The 8380-nt window shown below is 45.1% G+C and overlaps 1 pseudogene; it reads left to right on the top strand.

Annotated features, from left to right (window-relative positions):
* The first annotated feature begins 3752 nt into the window (after nucleotides 1–3752).
* LOC136656362 (5S ribosomal RNA) lies at nucleotides 3753–3872 on the top strand (annotated as a pseudogene).
* Nucleotides 3873–8380: the final 4508 nt, after the last annotated feature.

Here is an 8380-nt window from a genome sequence, read left to right on the forward strand (position 1 = left end):
AGCAGCATTTTCCTATCAGTCAAAGTTTCAGAAGGCATTTGTGTTCTGCACAGTTTTAACTTGAAGGGAAGGAAAATGGGCAGCAGATTGCAAAGGGGGAGAACGGAGAAGGCAATCGACAAAGAATCCCAAATGCATCTGTTGTGCACGTACCTTAGTGTCCCATGTTGGTTCTAACTCTACACTTATTGAAAATATAAATGTAATTAACAACAACAAAAAATTAATGTCTAAATAAATCAATGCAATAAAAGAAGACAAAACAGTAGGAGACCTACTGTGGGTTGGGAGGCTTACACAGGAGTAAAGGGATTTAAATCCCCACTTTCCGTGCTGAAGCCTCCCAATCTGTCACACCCACTGGATACACTGCACCCATTTTTGGCATTGCTGCACCAGCAGGGAGGTAGGAGGATAGGATTGGGCTCAAAATGTGTTACCTTCTTGATCAGATAAACTTTCCCAAAGAAGTTACTATCATAGCTATGTTGTTGCAATTCAGCAACAAATTGACCTCAACAATGGCTTTTCTTCCTGGATGGCAAGATGGTGGAGGAGAGGTGCATGCTACCTCCTTGTCATGATCAAATCACTTTCCATTGAGGACTAGACCCAATGATGGTGTCTGTTCCCACCTGCAGGAGCGACAGATGTGTTAGAATAGTCTGTCCTGGAGCTGCTGGATGCTGATAAATTCCTGAAGTTCCTCTATCGTAAAGCCTTTGGGAAGTTTCCATCTGCCATGCCTGGTGTTCTCCTGTTGAAGTCCTAGTCAATCTGTGGGATATGGAGATGACAGCAATATGAGTGTTTCTAAGCATCCTCTCCTACTTTGCAAAGCCCAAACAAGGTCTGGGTTTACCAGTGTACTCAACACTATGAAATATGGATGGAGATTACTGGGGACTCAAGTGGCAGAAAACCTGATGCACATGTGGCCAGATAAACACAAGAGCTCCTTTCTGAGCCTACTCTATGGCAATGATAGCATCAGAGCCACAGTGCTTTTTGCTACCGTCACACCCTCAGTATGTTGTCCAGCAGAGCTCTCCTAAAGTAATGTTGGGAGCATTTTACAGCTGTTCCCAATTAGAGGTGAAGGAATCCTTGTAGGCGCACTGTAGCACACTTTTAATAATTACAGTGGCTGCTACAAGAGCTCAGGGCAAGAGATGATGTGCCCAATATTCTCCTGTTTTCATTTCTGGGTTAAAAGTACTGCTTCCAAGAAGGGGGGGGGGTTATTTCTCTTTAAGAAAACCACATTAATCTTCACAAGCCCCTGGCAATGTGCCTTGTCAGTTGTCAAAAAACTGATGGTGTACCTTGACAATTTCAATGCCTTCTCAGTGTGCCACAAAATGAAAAGTGTTCAAAAATCACTTTTTTGATTTTACAACCCAGTTTTTGGTGGGTCACACACTGGTGCTACCCAGAAGCAGCAAGGCATCCTGGGGCATTACCTGGAAGATGCAAAGCACTCTGGGGCACGACCCAGAAGCCACATCCTGAATAAACAAATACATTCGCACTCTTGATGAAACATTGCCCCCACTCCAGTAAAGGCACAAGCCTTGTATTTTGTCATCAGTTGTGATCATTTGTTGTGATCATTAAGTTGTGATCATTAAGAACAACCCCACTGGATCAGGCCATAGGCCCATCTAGTCCAGCTTCCTGTATCTCACAGCGGCCCACCAAATGCCTCAGGGAGCACACCAGACCACAAGAGACTTGCATCCTGGTGCCCTCCCCTGCATCTGACATAGCCCATTTCTAAAATTAACTATTAATTTATTGGCATTAACTATGCTAATATGCATAGCTAAATATGATAATCACCCCCTCCCATTCCAGCAGTGTGGAGTAAACAAAGTAATCACCTAATCAATGGGCAAGCAGGTAAAAAATTCGTACTTGGCCACAAGTTGACCAGCTAATCTCACATGGTCTCCACAGATGGGGGGGATGCATCAGTACTTCATATGAGTATTTCAAATCACATGAGATGGTTAAATGGTTACTGTCAGGGTTTGACCCATCCCTGAAATGAATGATGCCATTTGCATTGGTGGCAGATTGGAGAGTCCATGTGGAAGAAGGAGCCAGGTAAGTTGTGAATGCCTTTTGGGGGATGATGACAGGGAGAGTGGAGAGCAGCCCTGTAGCTTCAGCTGGCCCTGGTTGTAGCAGTTCATCCTCCCCCACCCCCACATACACTCATCTTCTCCACCCTCAAAGCCTTGTAGCTTCCTCAACCCAGGGTGGGGCAAATCCACCTCTCATTTGTTTGGGGGAAGGACAGCCATTTCTGCTGAAAAATGTTTGGAAGAAGGCTCACACCACCCTTTTTGACTTAGTCCTACCTGATAATAAGCTGGTTTTCAAGATGAGACCAGGTGGTCCTTCAGTCAAATGATACTCCACAAGTTAGTTCTTATTTGAAGGTAGTGGGAGACGGGGGAGAAAGAAGGCAGAATGACTTTCCACAGATTGTATTGTGCTTCTACTTAAAAGGGAAAATGTGTGAAATGACTCTCTAGTCGGAAATAATTTGGAAAGTGAATAGCTATGAAATGTGACTTTTTGTAAAAAAGCTTTGAAATTTTAACCCAGCTGTCACTCCCTTTTGGCCTATGCTTGTCAGAACAAGTGCAGACCATAAGTCATTTCCTTCTCTCTACTAATGAGTGTAACCATTTTGATGCCATTTTTATTCAGTGATTGCTTTGCGGCTGTTCCTCTTTTGCCTGTGTCTAAACCAGACCTCAAAAAGACTGTGTGTGTGTGTGTGTGTGTGTGTGTGTATCTATCTGTGTCAGTGTATCTGTATGTTTGTCCGTGTGTCTCCCTGTTATTTTTAATCTTTGGGGACTGTCTGTGACTATACAACTGAGTCTTGCATTCACACACAGAAATAAGAGTTGAGATAATTCTATCGAATTAAACTCAAGTCACAACTTTATTAATAATAGAACAGAGATTTGCAACAAAATCTGCAATTGCTCGACTATTGTGCCCATCCCTAGGAATTATGCAATACCTACCAGTGTGAGGGCTGCCCCCCTTTAGTGAGTACCCCCCTAGGTTCAAAGGTCAGCAGCAGCCACTTGAGTACTTCCACCTTCTCAAAGCCACACTATTGACTGTGTTGAGGAAGACAAATCCCTGAATCACCACCCCTCAAGCCCCAAAACTCTGAGTGGGTGAGGCAAGCATCAAGGGGGTTTCATTCCCAGACAGCCATAAGTGCCAAAGCCCTGAAGTCCTATTCCATGAAATCCCCTTTCACCACAGCAGTGCCTTTCGGTGCTCATAAATTATATTCTAGGTCCCACCTACCCACACTGACTTGCCATAATGACTGGGGACTATGGGTTCAGTCCTATCCAACTTTCCAGCACAATGCAGCCCCGAGGTAAGCGAACAAAAGTTCCCACACCTTGACAAGGACTCTGTGACAGCCTCCCCACCACAGAATGAAGCATGCCCCATTGATATGGCTGCACTGGCACTGCAAAATTAGATAGGATTGGGTCCTATATGGCTTAAGGCACCATTCAGAAAAATTGCCAGTCTGGTCATGGGGCATACAAAAAGCCAGCCACAAAAGGCCAATTATAGTGACTGGATAAATTCCCACTCAGCCCTAAGGAGAATAGCTAATTCCACAATGGCAAAGGGTGGGGATGGGTGACAAGCTTGATGCAAAGAGGATGGGAAATGGGCAGAGTCACCATAAATTGTGCAATGCCCACTGCCTCTGTTACCCTGCACATGTCTGATCTCGTCTGATCTCGGAAGCTAAGCAGGGTCAGGTCTGGTTAGTACTTGGATGGGAGACCGCCTGGGAATACCAGGTGCTGTAGGCTTATACCATATTCTTTCGAGACTGAAGGTTGCCAACCACTGCCTCTAGTTGACCCTCAGCCTGAGAGTCGACCTGCTAAATATAGGTGCCCAGGTATTCTCCCACAATTAGCTCATGTGACACAAGTTTGGAAGAATTTTTGAGCTGACAAACCGAATGGCACCTGAAGTTTGCTGTGCTGCAGACGGGGATTTTTTGGACACCAGGAAGATATTCTCAGGAAGATGACCTTTACGATCAGGGCGGTTCGGCAGTGAAACAGACAGCTGAGGGAGGTTGTGGATTCTCTTTCACTGGAGAACTTCAAGCAGAGGCTTGAGAGCAATCTGCTGGAGATGCTCAAGGAGGATTGCCAGCTACAGGTAGGGGGTTGGACTAGATGATCTTGTGGCTTCCTTCCAACTTTATGATCTGCCACTAGCTTCCTGTGTCCTAGTGCCAAACCATATGTGTGTGTGGGGAGGAGGAACCGTGCAAGTTAAGCCATAATCATGCAGAAGGAGCAGCATTATCCCAGAAAGTTTTGGTCAGTTTGAAAGAAGGGTTGTACTTACGCCTCTGGCATGCAGGTTCTGCAAAGATGGTATAGCTTAGTGGCTAAAGCACTAAGCCACTGTGAATCAGGACCTTCTGGTTCAGTTGCTTGTCTAAGGACTCCTTAGGCAAGTCACCCCCTCTCAGTTTCTCCAGCTTCAGTACGGGGAGAATAATCTATATTAGCCGTACAGGTTATTGTAAGGCTTACATCAGGCTAATATCTATTAAGTGTACTTTGCACACACTCAAAAGAAGCTATGCAAATTATAATTATATAGATCTTGCAGGAGTTTCTTTAAAAGGTATTGCTTCAAAAACTTCAAAACTCATTTGACCAGAGGCAACAATGGGACAAAGATGTCTGCACTGGAAGAGATAGTTCCTTCAAGCTGCATTAAGCTCTTTAAAAGTCTATTGTCTGTCAGCGGCCTGGGTAAATTCAGCAGGGTTGTACCAACCTGTCCCATCCAATAATTGTGCATGGTAGAAAAATATCTGCCAAAAAGCTGCAAACTGTTTCCGCTCAACCATGGACTAGGGCACACTGTTCTTTTTTCTTTTCTTTTAAGACAGTCTGGGCCATCATGCACAGTCGGTTTGCTCCGGAATAGTCCTTTAACTTTAATCAGATTCATGGTGCCCCCAGCTACTTGATGCCATGGACAAAATGATTCCACTTCCTTTGCCCTTCTTCTAATCCCACACAAAAATGGGAACAGAAAATGGGAGGAAGTAATAGAATAAAAACAGGTCAATCACACAGAGTAAAACAGCAGTTCTCAAACTGAAGCGTGGGCCTCCCCTGGTACACCAGAAGACTGGTGGCGCATCTCACACACCACTGATTTTTGCCCCCACCTCATCCTGGGCTCATGCAGGGCTCATGCAGGCTCATGCTCACGTATTGGCTGTGGGTCACTGAGGGATGGAAAGTGAGCAGGCAGCAGACATGCTTCTGCCTTTCCACTCACTCCGCAGCTGTTTAGCAACCCCCTCCAGCCCATCCTGCCTACAGCCTAGCTGGTCACCAGTTTGGGGACCATACAGAAATTTTTTTTAACCCCTGTTAACTGGGTGAGGAGGCAATTTTTCAAGTGGTGCTCTTCTTATCTTAAGCAGGGGGATAGTAACTGGCCCTCCTCACCCCAGCACAGTATCTTTTTCTAGTGGCTGTTGCCTAGTGTTCTTCTGCATCTTTTTTAGACAGTGAGCTCTTTTGGGACAGGGAGCCACTTAGGCTACAATTCTATGCTCACTTTCCTGGGAGTAGGTTCCATTGAATACAACGGGACTTACTTCTGAGTAGACCTGCTTAGGATTGGGCTCTTAGTTATTTGATTTTTCTCTGTAAACCACTTTGCGAACTTCTTTTTGAAAAGCAGTATATAAATACGGTTGTTGTTTACTTTCAGTCATATTGGCTATTGACTGGTGGTTTTTTTCACCTGTCCCCCAGGTGGAGGTGGGTCACTGGGCAGTTCTTAGGTTTTATTTTGGTCAATTTGGCAGGTGTTGTGTGGGAAGGGTAGGTAGGTGTCATCTATAGGTATCCATACTGAAGGCAGCAAGGTCAGAGGGTGAGCCAGTACTGCTTGCATGTTGCTTGCCTGGCTTTGCGAGGCAGGTTGGCAAGCCCCCGGGCTGGATTAGCAGCACAGATCAACTCAGACTTGCACCAGCAATATCATTGCTGCAGGTTCAGGTTGATCCATAGCAGCCACTGGGGCTTACCCAGGGGCAAAAGTGTATATCTCCCTTTACCCTGAGGAGACCTCCAGCAACCAAGTACAGCACTGCCCTTGCTAGCGCTGCTGCTTTGCCCCATGGGAATTTAGTTAGGATTGGGTTACTTGTCTCCAAGTTATGTCCTGGTTACTTTCCAGAGTTTTTCCAGAAGTTGGAATGGACCTGAGTCAGAACAGCCAACACTTGCCAGCTCACACTGTCACAACTATGTGAAAGCACCAGATTGGACAAACTGAACCTGTGCGAAAGTGCTGACACCGCTGTCCATAAGTTCGATGTCAGTAAGTTGAATGATTGTATCTTGGGCACCCGGTGTAGTCATCTCAAGAGGCACAGAGTGTCCCCAGGAAGATTACTGTGAGTTGGAATGTGCAGCCATGTTGTAGATGTGCCATGTTGTAGATGTTGTAGCCATGTTGTAGATCTCCACAGGTGCCTCTCATCTGACTGGGACTATCAGAAATCAGAAAACTCTCCTATCTCCTTTGCTGCAACAGAAGATAAACACCTCCCACTCAAACTGGGCAAATGTCACAGTTCTCACACCATTTGTCACTCACGTTTGGCAGCCTGCAAAGTATACTACCAAGTTTGTGGATCCGTGTTGATCACATCTACCACTACTCCAGCCCACAGATCTCAAACATAGCACCGGGAGGCGGTAAGCAACCGTTCCTGTGCATTCTCCTCTCCACGCACTCCCCTGTGGAATAGTTTATTGGTGTCAAGTTTGTTTTGAGGGGGTGGGCAGACACTAGAAGGAATTCAGAAGGGAGGCCAAAATTCATTAAGTCTGAGGAACGCAGTTCTAAAGGGAAATGAAGGACTACTTAAGAAAAAGGAAGTACCCTATGAGATTTAAGATATGTCTTCAAGCAAATCAAATAAACACCAGGCTAAGACTTCTACCCAAGAGAGGCTACTTTTGTTGACTAAACCGTACAATCCATAAACAAGTTGCTTCCAGGCTCAAGACTGAGCTGTGTAAGCCGTCCCCAGATGCAATGCATTTTTAAAAGAGCCATGCAGAACAAAGAGAGCTTTAGAAACATGGATTCATTTTTGGCGATAGCATTTCTGTCGCACAGAAGGAGCACAAGGAGCAGGAGCCCATGAGACACTACCCATGCTTGCCCTCAAGGAGAAATGGCTTAAACCAGTGTTTCTCAAACTGTGGGTCAGGACCCACTGGGTGGGTCGCAGGCCAATTTCAGGTGGGTCCCCATTCATTTCATTTCAATGTGCATTTTATTTTTATACATTTTAAAAACAAATCCATAACTGCTTCGGAGGGTTAGGAGGGTTTGTCTTTATTTTAAATAAATTTTTAAACTTATTGTAAACTTTTGATTTACTTACTTAAGTAATTAGATTTGATTTTGTTGTATGGTCGTTGTTAAAAATTTTCCTGCATAATGATGTCACTTCTGGCCATGACATCACTACCAAGCTAATGACATCACTTCCAGTGGGTGCTGACAGATTGTCATTCTAAAAAGTTGGTACCAGTGCTAAAAAGTTTGAGAACCACTGGCTTAAACTGTGGGGTGAGCCTGGTACAGGGTGTGTTTAGTTACCCTATTTTTCTTTGTCATGTTCCACAAAACCCAGTGATATCCACAGAAGGCCACACATCCAGTTAGCTCTCCACTTACAGGAAGCACTGCGACCCATTTCACATAGAAGCTATGTGTCATGATAAAGTGTTGCCCCCAGCTGGACTCAGAGGACATTTTGTATTTTTGTGCTGATGATTATCCAGCTTTAGAATAACAAGACAAGAGGTAGGATTTTTAAGCCCTTTACGGCTTGAAACCAGGGTAGTTGAGGGGCCGTTTCCTTCCATATAATCCAGCTTGTGCTCTGAGGTAATCAGATGGGGGTTCTCTTAAGCCATGTCTGCCCAATGTTGCATATAAGCAATAGGGACCAAACGTGTACACCTGTGGGCAGGCAAAAAATGGGTTAACCATGCTACCATTGAGGGAGGGGAGGAGGACAGCGACAGGGAATAGTGCCTTCTCAGTGGTGGCACCACAACCGAGGACCACCCTCCCTTTGGAATTAAGCACAGCTCCCTCCCTGGAGACCTTTTGGCAGGGCCTTGAGACCTTTGTATTTCAGATGGCATTCAATAGCTGATGTGATGGGCTGGTGTAAGTTTTAACTGTTTTAGGTGACCTGCTGGGATCTACTCTGTATTTATTGTTTTAATGTTTTTAATTC

Source organism: Tiliqua scincoides, chromosome 6, assembly GCF_035046505.1.
Source record: "Tiliqua scincoides isolate rTilSci1 chromosome 6, rTilSci1.hap2, whole genome shotgun sequence".
NCBI classification, from domain to species: Eukaryota; Metazoa; Chordata; class Lepidosauria; order Squamata; family Scincidae; genus Tiliqua; species Tiliqua scincoides.